General features: G+C 33.5%; 1 pseudogene; it reads left to right on the forward strand.

Annotated features, from left to right (window-relative positions):
- Window positions 1-104: 104 nt before the first annotated feature.
- LOC105055162 (GDSL esterase/lipase At1g71250-like) lies at window positions 105-6,308 on the forward strand (annotated as a pseudogene).
- Window positions 6,309-12,454: the final 6,146 nt, after the last annotated feature.

The raw sequence follows: 12,454 nt of genomic DNA on the forward strand, positions 1-12,454 counted from the left end.
TGAGCTTTCCGTCGAAGCTGGCGGCATTGACTTTCTCAAGGCTTCCCAATTACACCGCTCCCCCGGTATATAGCACCTAGAGGAGGAATAATAGCTTCAGGGCTTAATTAGAAGCAGCAGCCATGGCGTTAGTTCCTGTTCTTCTCCTTGCTCTTTTCTTTTCTCTGTTTGTGAGTGGGAATGCTCAGCCAAAGGTTCCGGCGATCTATGTGTTTGGTGAATCTACGGCGGACGTTGGAAACAACAACTACCTGCCGCATGTATTCAAGGCCAACTTTCTTCCTTACGGCATCGACTTCCCGCACTCGAGGCCCACCGGGAGATTTACCAATGGCTACAACGGCATCGATTTCTTGGGTACGTGAGAGCTCTAGCTTTAAATGCACTAATGTTTCCGTCCGACTTGATTTGTCCATCCTTAGCAAGGGAGGAAGTGTTTAAACAGTAAACACGTACGATGGACATGCATTTTCAATTTGTTTTGAGGGGCAGAGCATTTCACCAGTTATTTTGTTATAAAAAGGATCTTCTTTACAAGGTAACACCGGTTAGTAAACACGTACGATGGACATGCATTTTTAAGGATCGGGACCCTCTGCCGTTCGGGGTGAACGGCGGGAGATAACTTGCTCCTTTGAAGGGGAGATGCACGACTTGCTCCTTTGACGGGGACAAGCACGTGATATGGGTGCATCACTTATCGTCATCTCACGTGCATCATTGTGCCCATCTTCCTTTCTAAACGAAAAAGTTACCCTTTGCCATTCATCCGTAACAAAATTTTATTTATCGTCACTAATAATTATATTTTTATGATAAAAATTTTCATCATTAATAATTTAATAAATCAATTAAATATTTTTAAAATTAATAAAATAAATAATTTATAATAAAAAAATTTATCATAAAAAAATTTATTCCAAAAAATTATTTACGATAAAAAAATACCATCATAAATAATTTTTTAAAAAAATTTAAATTTAAAAAAATAAATTATTTGCGATGAAAGTAATTCATTGTAAATAATTTTATGAAAAAAATTATTTGCAATGAAATAATTCGGTCGCAAATAATTTTAAAAAATATTTTTGAATTTTAAAAATATAAATTAGTTGTAATGGAAATAATCCATCGCAAATAAATTCATCGCTAATTATAATATAATATTTTTTAAATAAATTATAAATATATATTTTTTAATTTATATTTTTAATATTTAATATTTATAATCTATAAAATAAAAATAAAAAATATAGACAATAAATCTATAAATAATTAAATTTGATAATTTTATTATATTAAAATATAATTATAAAAATATAAATTTAATAATTATAAGAGGTCTAAAATAAAAATATAAAAATACAGAAACAAATCATTGGCTGTCAAGCATTGGCATCTGGAGAAGAAAAATTGGTGGAGGATAATGGACCGATTTGCTGTTGCCTCATCGCTCATCATTTGCTTCATCTGCACCATCCATTTCATCATCTGCCTTATTAGCTATTGATCCTCAGTAGCTCGCTGTCGATCTTTAGTAGCCTACTTCTGTAGCTCCTCCAATCGAACATCGCAGACAGCATGGATGTCAGTCCTGGATGAGTGGGAGGATGGGGGAGCTCTGATCCAATATCCTAGCTCTCTAACATAACAGAATCTCATACCAAGTACCTGATCATAGTCTCATCATTTGTGGGTGCGGTCGAGCCCTCAAGGATAGGTTGGGATCTAATCTCTATCATACGATTCTAAAAATTAAAGTTAAAGATATTCTAAGCTTGTATTGAAATCAAAATGCCTACGAAAAAATTAGTTGGAAAAACATACATAAATCTCCTGGCTCCCCGGCATCCACTCTCCTGACCATTGTTGGTAGGTCCGTTGGTAGATCTCTATCCTACTAGAAAATTTGTCGCTCTCTATATCTCTCTTTAATTTGAGAATAATTATTAAAAAAATTTAAATAGTTAAAGAGTAAAATATGCTAAATATAAATTACTTATCATCTACTCGATATGATGAGTGAACGGCCTCGAACCCCATAGTGCGCAATAGTCTATCTCGTCCGATTCATAGTATTTCAGACACATCGGTACTGTATAGTTAACAACCAAACTAGTAAGTAAATAATTAAATTTAAGAATAAATAATTCAACTATTAAACTCTAAAAAAAATTGGATACTTCACCTGATATGTCAGATCCTCATACCTGCAGTATATGACAATCCAGTCCTCGATATTGATGCTGTCATATGGCTACTACCATACTGCCTCCACCCCATGGTCCTGCACTATAGCGTACTAGTGGTGATGAATGCGATGCCGATAATCTTTGAAACGTGAGCATAAATGATCTTCTATAGCTCGCCGTATGTAATCGAGCTCAAAATTAATAATATCAAATATAGCCTATCAATAATAAATATTGTAAGAATATAGTGCTACTTAAATATTTCACTAAATATTATTTTATCTATAAGTAGCTATAGAAGATCTCTCTCTGAGCCTGTGTAACCTGATGCTCATTGAAGAGCGTCACAGGGGCATAGTTGCGGCATATGATACCTAGCTTAGTCTACTATGGCTCGCACCATCCTCTAATGGGTGTGGTGTAGCCGGACAGAATATCGATACGGAGACACCATCCCTCGTGCTCGCACTGCAATGCTCCGGGGTGACGTTCTTCGACGGACCTATCAAAATTTTATATACACGAGGTTTGAATTTTACAATCACCATCGTACAGATGATTAAAATAGTAGCAAATATCATTCTAAAAATCATCTTATAATCGGACACTATTTGATCTTTTGATCACTTATTTTTTATTTAATAGTTTAAATCATTCCGTACTAAATTGATTATGATAATGATATTCGATTGAAATAAAATTTTGATAGTGCTCTACAAATATCATCGAGATCATTATTGTAAGTTTGCGGATCTATCGGTGGTTTCTATCGATTAGATCATCATGTGGTCATTCATGACCATCGAAATTGAATTTTATTGATCGACATAACTAGGACTATCGGATCAAGACAGTCTTTTGTGGTGACACTCTAATGATAATTATTTAGATAATGAATGATAGAGATCGATTTTAAATTTTAAAATTATATCATGTTCAGAGAAAAATAAAAAAAATTATATTTGATTATAAAATATATTTACGATCGATTTTTTGATTGTAAAATATATAAAAATTTATGATCAAAAAATCGATCATAAAATACTTGAATTATTTTTCTATAAGTAATTTTTTTAATTTTTTTGTTAATTTTTTTAGAGAGAAAAATTTTAGAGAAAAAAATTATTTTTTGATGGAAATTATTAAGTTCATTGATTATTTGCGATGTAAATTGATTTTGCATCACAAATTAAGAGTTATTTGTGACGTAACTATTATTTACATCATAAATAATATATTATTTGTGATGGATATTTTTCATTATAAATAATTTGAGATTTATTTATTTATAAAAATTTTAATTTTTTATTGATTATTTGCAACACAAAGAATTAAATATTTATGATGCAAATTTATTTTACATCGCAAATAATTATTATTTGTGGTGAATATTTTCCATCATAAATAATCTGAGATTTATTTATTTATAAAAATTTTAATTTTTCATCAATTATTTGTGACAAAAGTTTCCATCGCAAATAATCAAAGATTTATTTATTTATAAAAATTTTGATTTTTTGTCAATTATTTGTGATGCAAATTTTGCATCTTAAATAATTACATATTTATGACTCAAATTCGATTTGCATCGCAAATAATTATTATTTATGATGAAAATTTTTCATAACCAATAAAATGAGATTTATTTATTTTTAAAAAAATTTATTTTTTATCGATTATTGACGACGTAAATTTTGCATCACAAATGATATATTATTTGTGAGTAAATCTCAGTTACGTCGTAAATACTTAACTATTTACGATATAAATTTTTTTTTCATCACAAATAATTTCTTATTTACGATGAAAATTATTTTTTGTCATAAATATCTTTATTTACGATGAATATATTTTTATCATAAATAATTCTATCATCAAAAATTTATTTTTTTATAGTGTTTGATCTGCATTTTCAATTTATTTTGAAGGGCAGAGCATTTTCCAGTTATTTTATTATAATGAGGATCTTCTCTGGTGACTTCAGTCAAAATAGCTTTATACATATGCACACACATAATTCTGTGTATCATGTATATTTTTATATACATTCTTGCTATACTTACTCAAAAATAAGGTAATGTTGTTGCATTAATTGCAAATCTTTAGCATTGGACATTAGGAGAGCTAGCTTAATATTAATCATTTATCTTATCATAATATAATAAATCTTTTACTAAATTATAACCATTATTTGCTAACATTTTATATTTAGACTACTCAAGCTTGGCTTGAGTTATATATATAGAAATATTGATTGAAAATAATAACAATAAAGAAACATATGGATCATAAATTTTTACGCTATTATTCCTCCCACTTGTCCATTTTTGGCTACTGATCTCTGATGATGTGCGCAGCCCGTCAGATGGGCTTCTGGTTGAGTCCGCCGCCATATCTTTCCCTCCCAAAGAACTCCAACAATCGAGTAGGAGTAAACTACGCATCCGGAGGATCTGGAATTCTTGACTCCACTGTGAGCACCACTGCACTTTCTACAGTACTTACATATTTTGTTTAGAAAAATATTATCTACAAGTTTCTAGATTGATCTGAATTTATTTTAAATATCTGGACCTCTGAGATAGAATAAAATCTTCTTGAATTGCTTAAAGAGATATTTTTAGATCCCAGTCATTTAATTATATAATCGAATAATAAAACTATGTAATCAGATAAAACAATAGTGTAACCAAGGTATAAATCTGTATAATATAAACATAAATCTGCATAACTAGCTATAAAAATTAGATAATCAAAGAACTATGTAACGTGTAATTTTGAATATCAATCTGTGTAATCTGAACATAAATCTGTATAACATGAATATAAATATGTGGATGGCGAAAATAATTCTTTAAGTAGTTCAAAGAGGTTTTATTTCACTTGAGAAGTTCAGAGACTTAAAAAGTCCAGATTATTCTAGGGATCTATAGATAATATTTTTTTGTTTACCTACTTTACTGCTTTAGAACTCCTAAACAACTAAACGACACCTAATCAATGTATACTCATTTATCTATATACCAGGGAAGCAATACCCTCACTATGACAAAACAGATCAAATATTTTGCCACAACTAACAAATCAAACATTGTACTCTCAAAATCCATCTTTCTCATCAGCACCGGGGCCAACGACGTCTTTGCCTATGTTCTATGCAACACGGCACCAAACAACATGCACACAAATTCAACAATTCTACAACACTCTCATCTCCAAGTACAAAAGCCATATCGAGGTGAAGTTCCTCTCTCTTTTCTTCTCCAGTAGTATAACATTTCTGAATTTCCTGAAAAGTGCTAGTTACATTTTATAACGGCAGGCGTTGTACAACTTGGGAGCAAGGAAGTTTGGGATTATCGACGTTGGACCCATCGGTTGCGTCCCACTCGCAAGAAGATTATTTACCCATTCCGGAGCTTGCTTCAACGTTATGAATGATTTGACCGTTGGTTTTAATGATGCTGTCAAAAAGATGTTAAGCAATCTTAGCTCCACATTGAAGGGGATGAAGTACTCGCTTGGCAGTTATTATGCAGCTTTGTCAAATATCATAGCTAATCCAGAAGCAGCTGGTAAGCTCAATAACTACTCTTGGTGCAAGGTCATGTAACTAATATTAATTAGCTCCTACATCTTGGATAAAAAAATTAGAGTGATCAAGTGACTAAAAAGTTTTAATGACACGTCGCCAGGGTTTAAAGATGTCCAAAGTGCATGCTGTGGAGGTGAAAGTTCGGCCGGTTGCACTCGGACCGCTACTTACTGTGAGAACCGCAATGAATACCTATTTTGGGACGCTGTACATCTTACCCTGAGGGCATACGAGGAGGCTGTCCTAGACATCTACAGTGGATCACCGCCGTTTGTCACTCCTATTAACTTCAAGCAGTTGGTGGAGGAATAGTTAGAAAACAAGTTGGTGTGTTATTCAATAAGGTAGCCATTGTTAGTCGGGGAACCATAATTGCAACATGCGAGTCGAGGTAGTTGCTATCAGGGATGATGGCGTCTGCAGAAATAAATAACATGGGTTTGGATTTGACTACTGTACTACAGAAATTCTTACTGAAGAAGTATAATCGTATAATGTCCACATATGGATTGCCAAACTAATGCAAACTTGCACTAGGGATGGCCATATATATATATATATATATATATATATATATATATATATATCTTGATAGTTTAGCAAATAATTGCCACGGTACCTGAATATGCATTGTGAAAAATTGAGATAACTGTCATTAATTAAGAAGCTTTGCGTTAGGTTTCAATATACTGATGACCATTAGATCTGCCATGAGACGTCATGGATTGATGCGTAACCTGCGTTTCCAAATATATCTCATACAAAACCAACAAGTGCAGCGCAGCCACATGGAATGCTTCTAAGTTCTATACAGTTGTATATATGTTGGACTATTTCTATGGTTAATGACCATGAAATTTAACCAATTATCCCATTGTTGTATGCCTAAACCATAGTAGAAGGGAATCATAGGAGAGCCTGCTTAAAGAAGCGCTTCAAAAGTTAAACTTCATATTAAATTTGATGATTTGTGCGAGTTAAGAACCTAACATGATGTGATAATAACGTGATGCCATCCCAAAGCCTATTCTATATCCAAAAAAGGAGAATGGACCATGATTCAGACATTGTGATTTGAATTAAAAAACCCTTAATACTTCATCTATCGAGGCAAAGTTGGTAGGTTTTGCATTAAGAAGAGACATACATATAGAACTTGGGGGTCCCTTCGCTGCGAAGCTGAAATGGTTCGCGCTTAATTAGCAAAGTACCGCATAGGGATGAAACGCAAACAAGTAGCAATACCAACTGGGCTCTGGCCCACTGGCTGTTTACGTTGCAACTATTCGGCACGCTCACCACGTTGCCCACTGGGCCATGGTCACAGACGATAAGAATGGGGGCCATTGGATCCTCCTTTTGGGGTGTTAAGCTTACGGAGGCTGGGCTCTTTTTTTTTTTTTTTTTTGGTAAATAAGAGGTGCAAATGCTTTATAAGTGATCAGTGTGATTACAGCATAGGAAAACACGGAAGTTGGGAACAGAAGCATAGAAGATAAGTACAAACAGTATGCATAACATAAATAAGCAATGAAGGCCAAAGGCAACTGACAAAAAAAAGGTCAACAACATCCATCCGGCAGTAATCCAGTTGAAATAAAAATGCTCCTTAAAAGAGAGGGATGCCATAGACTCCAAAATTGCGACTGATAGCCAAGTCTGGAACACCACAGAATTGTAGTGATTGAACTTTGATGTTGATTGCAAACATAGGAGTAGTGTTCATGGTGACAAAACTGAGCCATCAGTACACAAAGAAGCTGAGTAAAGTGGAACAGACAATCGCTCACAGGTTCATGATGGTGTTCCAGAAATAAGGGAATGAAATTTCTTGTAAGATACAAGCTAAAAACACCCGTGCAGCAATCCAAGACTATATTTCTAAAGGTATCAACCTGCTCTTGGATACAGCGCATGCCTTCCATCAGCCTGTAATAAATAAGAGAAGTCGGAATCAAAGAAATCAGTATTAGAGCAATCAATATCGCGATGTAGAGCTTTTGTGGCCAAATTATCAGCCGGTTGATTAGCTTCCCGACACACCTGAGATATTTGAAAATGAATTAATCTAGTTTTCCATTTATGAATATCTCTTATAAGTAGAATTTTAGATGAAGTAAGAAATGAATTGTTCGCAATCCATGAAACCAAAGCTTGCGACATATGGTCAAGCATAGCTGGCAAATTAGTGAACAAAGGAATTCTTGGTCAAATACAATGAAGATGCATCCAACACTCTTTAGCATAAGAACAAGTCAACAATACATGAGAACAGTCTTCAATCTGGTCAGGGCAAAGATCACAATGCTGAGATGATAGAATTTCTTTTGTAACAAGATATGCTTTGCAAGGTAGTCTCTGCCACATCAGTTTCCAACAAAAAAACTTCAGCCTAGGAGACATATGTAACCTCTATAAACAATTGAAATTTGTTGTCAATGAAGGTAAGGTATGAGGCAATGCTGCAATCATATCGCAATGATGGACATGATCCTAAATGAGTAGGGTGCCAAATTAGTTGATCAGCCCAATTTCCCTGAACTAAAGCAATCAATCGAATTTGGGTCATTATATCAGCAACAAAATAATGATTCAACTGAGCCAGGTTCCAGGATCTACCAGAAGAAAGCAGATCGGCTACCTGAAGCTCAGTAATGATATGGTCCATATTTATGAATGTAGGGAAGCATTAAGAGGAAATCCATGGCTCAGCAAAAACATTAATAGATTGCCTTGTACCAATTACCCTTTGAAAATGATATTGCACTAAGGAACCTGTAGAATAAATTTTCCTCCAGATCACAGAACAAGCTCTGGGCTTACTATATGCAATCCATGAACCTTAAAATTGATATTTAGCAATAACTAATAAAGCCCAAAGTGATTGTGTTTGCAAGATAAGTTATACCGCTAACCTACACATGGAAGCTTGCCTTTGTAGTAGCAATGATTGAAATCCCAACCCCCATGATTCTTTGGCATGCAAACTTGCTGCTAGGAAACTAGATGCATAGCCCTAGGATCAGCAGCATGGCCCCATAAAAAAGCTCGAATTTCTTTCTCAATCTTATGCAACACCAGTAATGGAACATGAACATAAGCAATGGTGTATAATGGAAGTGCCAACAGTACCGATCGGATGAGCATTGAGCGACCGGCCAAGGACATGGCTTTCCATTTATAAGAAGCAATTCAACTAGTCACTCTATCTACCAAATATTGACAATTAGAAGGATTCAAGGAATGAGCACTTAAAGGGACCCCTAGATACTTCCACATACTTCTAGCTGGAGAAATATTGAGCAAAGCACGAATTTGACGTTTAACATGCAGCGGAGTAGATGGGCTAAAGATAATACTAGCTAGATTTATCAAAGTTGATTGATTGCCCCGAAACAGAGCAATAAACATCCAATACTGCTGCCATCGAAAATATCCAAAGTTGAAATTATGCAACCAATGCGCTTGCAGCGAGGATTGAAACCAATGGGCCAAAGAAAATATCTTTTTGTGATTGCAACTTAGCAAATTCAAGAGATCGAGGATGGCATCAATGACTTCTTCTTCAAATAAGTTTTATTGTCTCATAAAGTTCTAATATTATGGTATCAAAGCCGTATAGATTATTTAGCTTGAAGAACGAAACCTTCTCTATATTCATATAAAGTTTTTACGATCTTGTGGTGATTGACAGCATTAAGGCTAGGAGGTTTGAGAAAGGACTAAAATCCAGGATCCATGTTGGAGTGAGACCGATGCAGTTGGCCTCTTACCAAGAGGTTCTTAACCTAGCAAAGATTGTGGAGCAAGAAAATATTAACACACAATAGGAAAGAGAATGACAACAGAAGAAGAGATCTAAATCCGATGGTTATCCTGGCAAGTAGTCAAAGCGACAAGAAAGTCAGCAAAAAGGTGACAGGGGCTAGTCAAAGAAAGAATCACGATGTGGTCGATATGGAGGAATCCATTTGGAACAGAATTGTCACTAGTTCTCATAAGCATATTTTGGTTGTGGTCAGTAGGGTCATAAGGCCATGAATTATCCTCGTCGTCAAAACTCTGGATATCGACAGCCCTCTCAGAATGTACTTAGACTACCTACTTCTGGAGGCACCGACGAATATAGATCTAACCTGTAACAAAAAAAGAAAAAATTTTTTTAGGAGGAAATTAAAACTTTTCGATGTAATTATCTAGAAAACACTTAATGGCTCCACCTTATCTGCTTATGGAAACCTAACAACCCTTGGGGGCTCGATTGGACACTATGATAACTTTGTCTTTCTTATTGATTTATTAGTTAAATATTGTATATGCATGCTTTCCACAAGCTTTCATTTATAGTTGGCCATGATGGCTTTCATTAGCTTCTTACCAAGCTCCCCTACTCTATAAATAACGGCTAAAGAAGGAATAGTATCTATTAGAATTTATCTGATTAAGCCCCATCTAGATGTGGCCCATACTAACATGCATCCTGATTTATTTTAGTAGATTTAATTTAAACAACTAGACTCTGACTAAAGATAAGTCTCTAATAAAGAGATGAGGATATACTTGATAGTTATTATGATAAAGTTAATCTCTTTATAATTATTGTAGATAATGTCTATCTCAGTCATTACTAATTGATTCAGATATTGTCTCTAATGGATAAGGTACGTTATAAAAAAATATCACCAACAAACTTAATTTTCAACTCATCCAAGAGCTTGTAAGGCTATTTCCATCAAGAATGCTCAAAGTTGGAATTAAAAAACTAAGGTGCTGCTCGTGAATAGCGAGCAGCATATCCAGCTGAATTTATTTTTATGATTGTAGGTAGGTTGATTAGAGAGATTGAGGATGGCATCGATGGTTTCTTTTTCAAGTAAGTTCGATTATCTCATAAAATTCTAATATCATGGTATCAAAGTCATATGGATTGTTTGGCTTGAAGATTACAATATTTTTTATATCCATACAAAGTTTTTATGGATATAGATCTGACCAACAAAAAGAAAGAAAAAAAGTAGGAGGAAATTAAAACTTTCTAACTTAATTACCTAGAAAACACATGTTGTTTGCTTATGGAAACCTAACACCCCTTGGGTGTTGGATCTGACACTATGACAACTTTATCTTTCTTGTTGGTTTATTAGTTAATATATATATATACACACACACTTTCCACAAACTTCCAATTATAGCTGGTCATGATGGCTTTCATTAGCTTTTTATCCCGCTCCCGCCACTCTATGAATAATAGTTAGTGGATGAATAATAGCGTCAGAGCTTAGAAGCATTTCTTAGATTTATCTGATTAAGCCCATTTGTATGTAGTCCATACTAACACACATTGAGATTTATATTGATTAGTTTAATTTGATCTGAACTCTAACTAAAAATAAGCCTTTGATAAAGTTGTAAAGATATACTTGATAGTTATTGTGATAAAGTTAATATCTACATGACCATTGTGGATAATATCCATCTCAGTTATTATGATTTAGACACTACCGCTGATAGGTGAGACACGTTATAAAATGCTAGTAATGGATAGGATCTTCGGATCATTAAACATCACTAATTTTATGGTCTATGAGGTTATATAAAGATAAACTAGACATACACGTCTAAGAAGGGTGCCAGGAGGAGTGAAAGAACTTGGGAAATCATTCATATTGATGTATGCATATCTTTTTTCCCATATCTAATAGGTGAAAATTATTTCATTATATTCATTAATGACTATTCATGGTATATATAAGACTGATATTTTTGAAGCCTTTAAGAAAATTAAAATAGAGGTAGAGAGATAATTAAAAAAAATGATTAAAATTCAGATCTGATAGAGGTGGTGAATACTATGGTAAATATATAAAGATATATAAGAAAAGACCATGATCATTAGCAAAATTTTTAAAGAAATAGAGCATTATATTCCAATATACAATGTCAAGCACACCAAATCAAAATTGTGTAATTGAAACAAGAAATGTGATGCTTAAATAAATGGTTCGGACTATAATAAGTTATTTTACCCCACCTATTTTCTTGTGAGATAAGACTGTAAAGATGGCTATGCATATGTTATATAGGATCCCTACTAAGGTAGTTCAAAGGACTCCTTATGAGCTATGGACTGGCAAAAAATTTAGTTTAGAAAATATGTATATGAGATATCCAGCTGAAGCTAAGGTTTACAACCCGTAGGAAAATTGTATTTAATCTCAGAATGATCATTATTTTTTTTATTAGTTATCTAGAGAGATAAAAATGATGTAGATTTTATTTTTCATCTCATACATTATAGATAGTAGAATTTAATAAAGCTAAATTTTTTGAAGATGATATGTTTAATGAGAGTGGAGAATCTCGAGATATTATCTTTGAAGAAATACTAGATTTGAAAAGCAGATTGAAGTGACGTGTCCTACTGTTATTCTTTTAGATAATATTCAGAAGGAATCCTCACTTCATTAAGTTCTATCCCATGAGATTTCTATCACCAAAGAAACAACTGTATAACAACTACCATAAATGGATCAAGAGATAGCTCTCAAAAAATCTAACTTGAATAAGAAAATCTATTATAGCTCTAGATTATGTGGTGTATTTGACTGATATAGATAAAAAAGGTGATAATAGAAAGTCATTCTTACAGGCCATGAAAGATGAAAAA

This window comes from Elaeis guineensis, chromosome 12 (genome assembly GCF_000442705.2).
Source record: "Elaeis guineensis isolate ETL-2024a chromosome 12, EG11, whole genome shotgun sequence".
NCBI lineage: Eukaryota > Viridiplantae > Streptophyta > Magnoliopsida > Arecales > Arecaceae > Elaeis > Elaeis guineensis.